Below are 11,128 nucleotides of genomic sequence, written 5' to 3' on the forward strand. Positions count from 1 at the left end.
TCCTCTGTGTTTAATCTGCAGATACTCCAGTTTTCATTAACTTTACAAGTGTTGCTTGATTGAGTCAAATCAATACATCCCCAACAAGTAGCGTTAATGTATATAAGAGGAAAAAGGTTTAAAAGATAATTTACTTTTCACGTTAATTGAGGTTAATACATTATTTACAAAAATTCCAACTAGTTTTTGAAAATAATTACAAGAATTTTGTAATGAATAGCACTCTGCCAACCCCTTTCCTTGTCTTAAGCCATGATATGTTGAAAATGGTGTCATTTTAATATGTGGAGAATGTATTAATATATTCCAAAACAGTTGGAATATATAGTGCAACTTTTAAAATAATTGAGATTCACCTCTATTCAAGAACATCAGGTTCAATGTTAACTATCTTAGCTATGAAAATAATGATAAAGGACAAAAACAAAACAAAACAAAACAAAAAACTCTTCAAACCTGTGGTTCTTTGGTGCCCAAGACTGTTGTGTGTTTTATATTTCCTGTTTTCCTGAATCACATATTTTCTCAGTTCTATTTCATAATTTGAATTTTCAGTTTTCCTTCATCATGCCCAACCTGCTCCCTCTTTTTAGCGTGAAATGCCTGCTTATCCCCAGCACTTACCTGTTTTCCGTGTTCACCTAATATTAGTCTGATGGAGCCACCATACTGGCTCCCCATGCCTTTCATCATATCACTCATTGCTGGTGGTGGTGTCATTGTTGTCTTAAAAATTATTTGGATAATTCAATGAGATTATGGGGCTTCTCAGGTGGCAGATCCCATCTGAAAACGCAGCAGACTCAGGTTCAATCCCTGCGTCAGGAAGATCCCCTGGAGGAGGAAATGGCAACCCACTCCAGTATTCTTGCCTGGGAAATCCAATGGACAGAGGAGACTGGTGGGCTACAGTCCACGGGGTTGCAAAAAGTCGGACACGCCTGACTAACCCCACACATTTACATGTAATTATACAAAATGTGGATTTTATTCAGCTACTACCACACTTCCCAGTGTTATAGAAAATGTTAATATAATAAAAAAATAAATGTGCCAGACTGTTGCTGTTCAGTCACTAAGCTGTGTCCAACTCTTTGAGACTCCATGGGCTTTTAGTCAATAACAGCTGTATCTTTATAATAATCACTTTCTGCTTGTCCCTACATCACATTGCAAATTTAGATTGCCATCTTCTTCACTACACTTAATTCTGTTAATTTTTTTTACATTTTCCAAAAGTCATACTTACTCTCATAGAAAAAACATATATACTGTTATATTGTTGCTATTGTTCAGTGACTAAGTCGTGACCAGCCCTTTGAGACCCCATGGACTGCAGCACTCCAGGCTCCCCTGTCCTTCACTATCTCCTGGAGTTTTCTCAGATTCATGTCTCCTGAGTCAGTGATGCCATCCAACCATCTCATCTTCTGCTGCCCCCATCTTCCTTTGCCCTCAGTCTTTCCCAGCACCAGGGTCTTTTCCAAAGAACTGGCTTTTTGCATCATGTGGTCAAAGTATTGGAGCTTCAGCATCAGTCCTTCTAATGAATATTCAGGGTTGATTTCCTTTAGGATTGACTGGTTTGATCTCCTTGCTGTCCAAGAGACTCTGAAGAGTCTTCTCCAGCACCACAGCTTAAAAGTATCAGTTCTATGGTGCTGTCTTCTTTATGGTCCAACTCTTGCATCTATAAATGACTATTGGAAAAACTATAGTTTTGACTATATGGATCTTTGTCAGCAAAGTGATGTTTCTGTATCTTCATATGCTTTCTAGGTTTGTCATAGCTTTTTTTCGCCCCTGAAGTGCCAGACTAATCCTGCTTTTTAATCATCCACTTTAGCATTGCAAATGTATAGCTTGTGCTCTGGACATCTCTCCTCCTCCTGGTCAGTCATCGGCTGTGTGCTGGGCCCCCACGTTCTGAGAGAGTCCACCGCTGCTCCCCCTCTTCCTGTCAGACTCTCTCTTTAAGTCTTCAGACTTGAAGGGAGGCTGCCGCTCCTCTCAGGGGTCTGGCAGTTTTTCTTGCCCCCAGGCTAGTGCATTAAAACAATTGATTGGTTTGGGATGAAGAGAAAGATACTTAGAACCGAAGAAATGTCAACTTGCCAAACACCTTAAAAATGGAAAAGTGAAGGTAAAAAGAAACTTGGAAAAGTTATAAATCAGGTTAATGATTCTTGAACTGGGGCAGGGAGAGAAGACAAGCTCAGAGCAAAATGTATGTTTGTGATTCTGTGCGATGCAGCACCCAGCCATGCAAGCTATGTTTGGAAGAAATCTTACAAATGAGGTCAGATGGTGTAAAGAGAAGGGATGGACATAAATGATATCTTCCTGCAAAGACCTTCATGGGAAAAAAGTACAGAATTAGTTCTCTGACAAAGAGAGAAACGCATTCAATGGACTTCAGAATGACCGTGTACTCACATCATTTTTATAATAATGGAAATAAAGAGATTCTTTTCAGAAACCTATGATTTCGAAGCATCTTTAGGAATAATGGTCAAAAGGAAACAACGACATAATCCACCTATTTGATTATTTCAAGCACACCTTTTTAAAAAATAATTATTTATGAACAAGATTCAAGCACAAAATAAAATAAACCAAGCATCTACAATTTAGATCAAAGTTAAAAGATATGTTATTCATTGAGAACAGGTTAAAATTGGTAAAATTCATTTTTATGTCATTAATCTATATCTATCTATCCATCCGTCCATCCACCCAGGTTTTACATAGTCAAGTTACAGAAATCATTAACATACTGTAAAGCTACTACAGTGGAAAAAAACATGTGACTGAAATCGGGTCTATAAGAAGCAACTTATTATGACTTGGCTCATTCACTCATTTCTTCAGGAAACATTCACTAAGTGGCTTATATATGACCTTGGCAAGGCAGTGAGAGTTGAATAGTAAAAGGACACAGTTTTGTTTTGCTTATGTTTTTTTTTATTTTGTACTAGGGTATAGCCAATTAACAACGTTGTGATAGTTCAGGTGAACAGTGAAGGGCCTCAGCTGTACACATACATGGATCCATTCTCCCTCAAACCCCTCTCCCATCCAGGCTGCCACATTACCTTGAGCAGAGTTCCCTGTGCCCCACAGTAGGTCCTTGTTGGTTACCCATTTTAAGTGTAGCAGTGTGTACATGTCCATCCCAAGCACTCTATCCCTTCCCCTCTGGTTACCATAATTTCATTCTCTAAGTCTGTGAGTCTTTTCTGTTTTGTAAGTAAGTTCACTTGGATAATTTCTTTTTAGATCTCACATATAAGGGATGTTATGCAATATTTTTCTTTCTCTGAAAAGGCAGAATTTTGTGGTTGTAGATCATATTCTAGATAGAAACAGAGGCAAAAACCTAGTAAACAATAATGAACAGATTCACAATGTGGTTAGGTTATAAATGAAGCAAACCTGGAGCTGAGATAGAAAATATTTGGGTGTCAGGATGTGACCAACACCTAGTCAGGGAAGCAGAAACCATGCTGAGGACATTTATACTCAGAATTAATAAGGAAGTTTATTAAAAAAAAATAATTCAATGATCACTGGACTCAGAGTAATGGGTGAATAAATAATGCTAGTAAAAAGTGAGTGTTATCAGTGCAGAACATTCTACATGTCATTTCAGATTATTGAAACCGAATGCCTCATCTCTTGCATGCTGGCATGGTAAAAACAAAATTGCAGCTTCGTTCCAGAAACATGTTTCCTTGTTGGCATTTATATTCTGGCCAAGATGGAAGGTATGCTATTATTAAGAACACTGGATGGCTGGGAAACTTAATTATAGCATTGGAAAAGAAAGTTTGGATTAGCAGCTTCCACTCACATACACTGCACTTAAAATTTTTCACAGCCTTATGATGAGGTCTCCACTGGTAAAGTCCAGGATCTCAAGAAAATCAACCACATTAGCAAACTGAAGCTTAGATTAAATGTTGGAATATTGACCTGAGAATTTTAGATTTGATATGCTAAGTCACTTTAGTTGTGTCCAACTGTTGGCGACTCCATGGACTGTAGCCTGCAAGGCTCCTCTGTCCATGGAATAGTCCAGGCAAGAATACTAGAGTGGGCTGCCATTTCCTACTTCAGGGGATCTTCCCAACCTAGGGATCGAACCTGCATCTCCTGCATTGATAAATGCAAAGCCTGCATTGACAAGCAGGTTCTTTACCACTGTGTCACCTGGGAAACCCTTAGATTTGATAGCTCTTTAAGTAACCTTTTGCTTCTTTATGTAGCTCTTCCAGTTCATTTTAAAGGGATCATATTAACAATTTTGTGACAATTTTATCCAGGCTCTGGAGCTTCTATTGCAGTGGTGCGCCTCTAATCCTGCTGCAGAGGAGAATGTGGGTCCCCCTTTTTACACAGGTGGAGCCTCAGGTTCAAGGTCCCTGCTTGGCCTCATTGACACACAGGTGTGAAGCACCATTGCTGTTGCAGGGTGTGGCTGAGGGGCATAACCTGGCTCATGTTAACTGAGTTTCCTCCGCTTTCAAGCCTTTGGCAATCATCTTTGCTTGAAAGTATACAAACAGGCAAAAAATCAGGAGAAGCAAAATATGTCATGATATCTGAGAAGAAACTTGCTTGTCTATCACGCTGTGGTGTTGAGGTGAGGTGAGAAATGGACACTGAAACAACTGTTGAGTGGGATTAAGAATGTCTTTCCATGGAAAGTGAAGTGAAAGTTGCTCAGTCTTGTCCGACTCTTAATGACACCATGGACTAGCCAGTCAATGGAATTCTCCCATCAGAATCCTGGAGTGGGTAACGGTTCCCTTCTCCAAGGGATCTTCCCAACCCAGGGACTGAACTCAGGTCTCCCACACTGCAGGTGGATTCTTTACCAACTGAGCCACAAGGGAAGCCCAAATTCCATGGAAAAGGAATTTAATTAAATTCAATGAACCTTGATTGAGCATGTTCTGTGCTAGACTGTAGGTGAGGAAAAATCCAAATATAGGAAGAATAAGACATAGCACTTGCCTAATTCAACTTAAATTGAGTAAGTGTAATAAAACACTCAAAACATGACATTATACATCGGCTTGAAAAATTGTGTAGAGGCTCCTAGAGGATTTGCATTCAAATTATTGTATCTAATGCTTTGGGAAGATTTTATTTATTCTGTCAGCAGAGGTTATAGAGTAAAGAATGTATAAAAAACAATCAAATAAAATGACTAACTGTCACAAAATCATGGTGAAAGTTAGGCACTGAAAGAATATACAAGAGAGCTGGAAGCACAGTTAAAATCCTGCCACCAGGATGAGGTAGAGGGTAAAGGACAGGGAATACGTCAGAGCAGGTGAAGGTAAATAGTGCGGGCATCTCACACAGCCCAGTTTTCTATAGCATCCTCCCTTCATTTCAATAAGGTATTCTTCATTTTGCAGGGGAAAGTGATACATGGAAACACCATTGTAGGGATCAGGAGTGGGTCTAATTTCCATCAGTATTATACTGATATCAGTTGTCACCTTTTCCTGGACCTTTCCAGCAAGATACAGCTGTGTAATGTTTCAGAGTCAAAATGTCTCCAATGTCACAGAAAATTTAAAAGATCAAAGTTTAAATCAATTGTTTAGCTCCACGAACACCAATTGTCAACCTGCATTCAACTGATGCTATTTTATCTTGAGATAAAACTGTGTGTTTTCCAAAAGAGGGGAAATTTGTTTCCAAGTGTGAATTTGATTAAAATGCCATAATCTTCTAAACCCTTGACAAGTGTCATTAATCAATAACTTTTTATAATCTGGAGATATGAGTGGTTCTTCTTGATACCTTAACCTATGGGGAAAATTTTTTATCAAATATCTTAGATATTAAACATCTTTTTGTAAAAAAAAAAAAAGTTACAGGTTTTAAATGTGTCTGGCTATATACTGGATCTAGAATTGAGTAGTTTTCATGTGCTGGGCCTGGGGCAGAGAGGGCTATCACTGGAACTTAATGCTCTCAGGAAACTGCAGCTACTTACCTTCCCTCAGCAAGGCAGTTAACCTCCAGCTTCAAAAATGGCCTAGCCTCAGCAAGAGGAAGATATTAACATGTTTTTACTCAAGAGGACAATCTTGTAATCTCAGTATTTTAGTAGAGAAAAGGACTTTAAAAACCCAACTCATTCAGCTCCGAAAACCACACAGGCTCATTATAGACCACAACCTGCATGGCAAACTTCACACACTGCAGAGCTGACTGATCATTAGAATTGATTAGTGTTGCTCATCTTTTAAAAAGCAATACTTTAATAAATCAATTGGAGCTGTCTGTTTAAATATAATGTTGCTCTTGTCACACTGTTCGGAAAATCCATGACTTGACTCTGAACAAAGATACATATTTGAAACTCTTAATGAAGGTATGTATTTAAAACTATAGAGCATTTGACTGAGAAAAGAACTGAATATTAAAACTGGAGGAATAAAATTGCCAAAGGGTGTACTGACAGTGAAGTGTTTGATTTAGTGAATTGTGTATCAAGCTGCATGTGTGCATGCTAAGTTGCTTCAGTGTGTCCAACTCTTTGAGACCGCATGGACTGTAGCCTGCCAGGCTCCTCTGTCTATGGGATTCTCCAGGCAAAAATACTGGAGCGGGCTGCCATGCCCTCCTCCAAGGGATCTTCCCAACACATGGATCGAACCCATGTCTCTTTTGTCTCCTGCACTGCCGGGCAGGTTTTTTTTAAACAGCTGAGCCAGTAGGGAAGCCCCTAGGATAGACTGTCACTTCACAGAACCTACTGTGTAATTCTAATTCCCAATGAGATTAAGATTTCCTATGAAAAGCTAGACGGAGGCTGCAGTGGGAAATGATTAAAATTTGTGAAATTTCTGGCTTAAAACCTTGTATACAGCGGGCAAGCCCTACATGTTATTTCTCTTCCTCCTGACCCTGCTAAACTGTGTTCTATTTTAAATAAATTAGAAGCAGAAGAGGGCAATTTGGGGGTCAGTGACTTAATTCTAAAGGTAAAGAGGAATTATACGTGGAAATGCAAAATACACAACTCAGTAATTTTATAATCAAGTTATCAGTAGAAAATATACAGGCTTAGGAAACATCCAGGCTTGGCTGACCTGGATTTGAATGTCTGTCACATATTTACAAATTTTGTTCATTAACCTTGGGTAGATTTTTGCTTAGTTGCAATTTATCTATATATATAGACATCTTGATGATGCTATCAACATCATGGAGGAGTCGTTGGACAAATGCTCCCCAAGGGGTCCAGTCTGACTCCATTCTGTTGGTTGATGCTACAGAGGTGTAACAGAATCCTGGTATAACTGTGGAAATGCAAGATGAGATGGACAGACTGCAAACAAGTATACAGAACACAAAACAGGTGCACCAAAGTGAAGGTCAGGTTAGAAAGTTTAGCTCCAAACCACGGAGACCGACTTGAAACACAACTATTCCACTTTTGTAAAAAAAGTGTTGTGTCTCAGGTTCTCTATTAGAATTTCCTGACTTGGTGATGTATTTTGGTCAACCAGAAGAGTAGGACACCCCTCACTAGTCATGTGACTGATTTGGCAAACATTTCCTGAGGCTGCTGTCACCGAAAGTGGTGTCACCCTCAATGTGAAAAGAGAGATCAGTTTTCAGAATTACAGTGCCTTAAATGAAGTTATAACATGAGCACTCTGTGTAGAAGGGAAATCAGTATTCCAAATGGTAAGGTTGTCAACAGTCACATTTCATGAAAAAAGAATGAAATATGCATTGTATGTTCACATCTGGAGAAATTATGCATCAAGAAGACTCATGACTGAGCGGATGTTTATGGTGGCAAAGGTCCAGGCTGCATGGCAGGAGGCAGATGGGCGAGGGGTGCCAGAGGAGTGGTAGCCTTGCCTAAGCGTGATCTCGAAGAAAGGAGGCGCCTTAAGTTCTGGTGAGGATGACAACGAGCTGATAGACAATCTGAAGGCAGCTCAGTACGTCCACTCTGAGCTGATGGTGCAGGCTTTCTGAGCTATTGACCATGCAGACTGTTACCTCGAAGAATTTAGAGAACACATATGGTGTGGAAGCACAGCAACATCCACCTCTCTGCTCCGTGCATCACTTCGGAGCTGATTCAGGCCCTGGACCTGCAGCCTGGCCTCTCCTTCTTGAACCTGGGCCTGGCTACCTCAGTGGGGCTCATCATCAGCCCCTTTGGTGGAACTCCATTCAGATGTGACAGAGTACAAAGCAGAAGCTGGACTTCTTCATCAGGACAAGCGACAGCTTCGACAAGTTCGACTTCTCTGAACCCTCATTCATTACTGGCAATGGCCTGGAGATTTCTCCGGATTGTTATCAGTATGACCGGGTGGACTACAGGCCAGGCATGCAGAAGGAGCCCGAGCAGTACACGAAGAGTCTCTCAAGGTTGGGGCATCCTGGTCCTGCCACTGCAAGAGAAGTGACGAAGATAACACGCACTGGCCCTTCCGCTTGGGAAACCAAGAAGCAGGGTTCTTGACTGTCTCCTCTGCTCCGCTGATCTAGCCCTGCCAGTCAGTCAGGGAAGCCGAGGCTCATCCAGTTATGTGACACCCCTGGCGGTTCACAGTTTGCAGGACCTGGCCCGCATCACCATCCGGGGCACCAATATCATTCACCAGGAAGAAGGGAACAGAAACGGGGAATAGACTGAAGAACACTCCCAGGTTTAAATGAAGGAGAGTTTGCCACCGCCAAGTGGAAATGCTTGTCTTTTTGGACAAAGAGGTCTTTGCCAGTTGGATCTTCAACCCCTCTGATGACAATGGCTCTGGAGACCTGGAGGAGGAGTGGCAGGAAAGAAGAGGTGACCACCCTGCCAGACGCCAAGCCTGGGACCCTGGTGAACTTCCTTGCCTGAGAAGGTCCTGAGCCTCCCTCTGCCAGATCCCCTGAAGTACTACCCACTTTATTACAGAGTAAAGTAGGTCTGCGGTCCAGGGGAGGAGGCCCTGCCTGCCTGGAGCACCACCTGCGCAGGTGCACTGGGGAAGCAGGGGCTCGGCTCTGCATCCCGTCTGTCCCTGACTGTCCTCTGGAACACTCCCCCCTCTGTCTGATTTCTGTGAACAGAGTCTACAAGGTAAGATGCAAGGGAGAATGTTTTCTCAAATGGGCGAGTGCCCCTGGAGGAGGCGCTGACTTCTGGCTCTCAGGAAACACTGAGGTCTGTGTGTGAAGGTGGCTGGGAGACTGCTCCTTATAGGAGGTACACGTGTCTGCATCAGAAAGCAAAACTGAAAGTGAAATTAACCTGTGTTGCTTATAAAATATGAGACAGAAAGCACAGGTTTTTACATGTATAAAATCTTTTCTGAGTTGTCCAAGTTTGAACTTTACAGCGTTTACCTCTTAATTACTGGCACTGAGTTTCACTAAATCTTGCAGCTATCTGGAGTGGGGAGACACAGAAAAACTCCCTTATTTTAAGTAAAATAACGAAATCTTACGTTAGTTGTCAATTGTAATTTAGAAAAACAAGAAACTGATTGTGGGAGGAATGAAAGTATGAAATTGCCAGATGTCTTTGTGGAATTGCAGAGAATTCTATGGAATTTTTTGTGACACCTTTGTTACCTTTAAAAGAACAGGTTTGAGTAATACCTTCAAAGAAAATCCTGAAGAAGGATGTCAGTGTTGTGTGTAAGAAGGAAGCTGCTTTGCTTGTGCTTCAGTGACAGCGATGATCATTGTTTCAGCTTTGAGTTGATGGTGTCTGAGGCGCCATCCTCACAGCAGGTGGAAGGTACTGGCTATAGGACGTGGATTGGGGATGAAGTGGTTGGCCCGTGGAGTTTTCTTTTCAGTTGTTTATTTTTCTGTAATCACATTTAGGTACTGACTCATAGATTTTATCTTTTGTAATTCTGGCGAAAAAGAGTTTTTAGTTTTGGAATTTTTTTTAAGAACAAACATAATTGATCAGTAGCCCTATTGCACTAGAGTGGTTTCACTCACAGTGATCTGTGCAGTCCGTCTTCTCCAGCCCTAGATGTTGACAGCTTTCTGTCTCCATGTCTTTCTCCATGTCTTTCATGTCTGTCTCCATGTCTTTCATGTCTGTCTCCATGTCTTTCATGTCCCGGGTCTCCATGCAGAGGCCATTTTGTTAGTCAGGTGGCAGGATGTTCCCAGGTGACACTGCTTCTTCTGAAACATTGTTTCTTGTCAGACTTTTCAATTTTATCCAAAGGCTAGTATGAAATGTTAATAGTAAATCCAAAATCATAGTGCTGATGGAAGATTAATCATTCAGGTTTTATGATTAATTTTATCCCTTAGCTTCGCAAGTGTTGCTAGAGTTCAGTGCCTTTGTGGTTTCTCTAACTTCATTGAGTTCTATTACTTTTTCCATTTATGCTTTTTTAAAAATTAACTGAATCATTTTATTACAGAATACTGTGTGCATGAAAAGATGGGGAAATGTGTACAGTGCCCTAAATTGGTACAGTTAAGCTTTTATAAAGAGGTTTCTTCATGGCTTTGCTTACCTGCCTTTCACTGAAATTCAAGCCTCATTCTCTCAGAGGCAGAATCATGAGCTGAATTTACTTGCTAAGGCTTCTATTTGCAGATCTAATTGACCCTATTCTAATTGACTTGTAGAGACCTCTGCAACACATGGACATTTTTATACATAATGTTAAATAAGTGATATCTAAAATCTGTTATTATTAGATGGCTTGACAACATTCTTTTCTTCTATCATTGTATGTGTGTTTCCCTATTTTTTCAACCATGTTTGCCTTTATGCTGGATTGTAAAAACTCTTCACAATGCATGAAACATTATTTTCCCCTATATATGTTAAACCTTTCCTGACATTCCTAACATTTCAACAGTATGTGAACTGAGAACTTCAAGATGTTCAAGCTGGATTTAGAAAAGACCGAGGAACCAGAGATCAAATTGCCAACATCCGTTGGATCATCAAAAAAGCAAGAGTTCCAAAAAGATGTCTACTTCTGCTTTTTCAATTATGCCAAAGCCTTTGTCTGTATGGATCACAAAAATTTGTGGAAAACTCTTAAAGAGTTGGGAATACCAGACCACCTTACCTGCCTCCTGAGAAATCTGTATGCAGGTCAAGAAG

At 40.7% G+C, this 11,128-nt stretch overlaps 1 pseudogene; it reads left to right on the forward strand.

Moving 5' to 3' along the window:
* Nucleotides 1–6,391: 6,391 nt before the first annotated feature.
* Nucleotides 6,392–8,963, forward strand: LOC129557848 (protein-L-isoaspartate O-methyltransferase domain-containing protein 2-like; annotated as a pseudogene).
* The last annotated feature ends 2,165 nt before the right edge of the window (nucleotides 8,964–11,128 follow it).

The sequence above is a fragment of the Moschus berezovskii genome, chromosome 16 (assembly GCF_049115385.1).
Source record: "Moschus berezovskii isolate FMDL1 chromosome 16, NW_MosBer_1.0, whole genome shotgun sequence".
NCBI classification, from domain to species: domain Eukaryota; kingdom Metazoa; phylum Chordata; class Mammalia; order Artiodactyla; family Moschidae; genus Moschus; species Moschus berezovskii.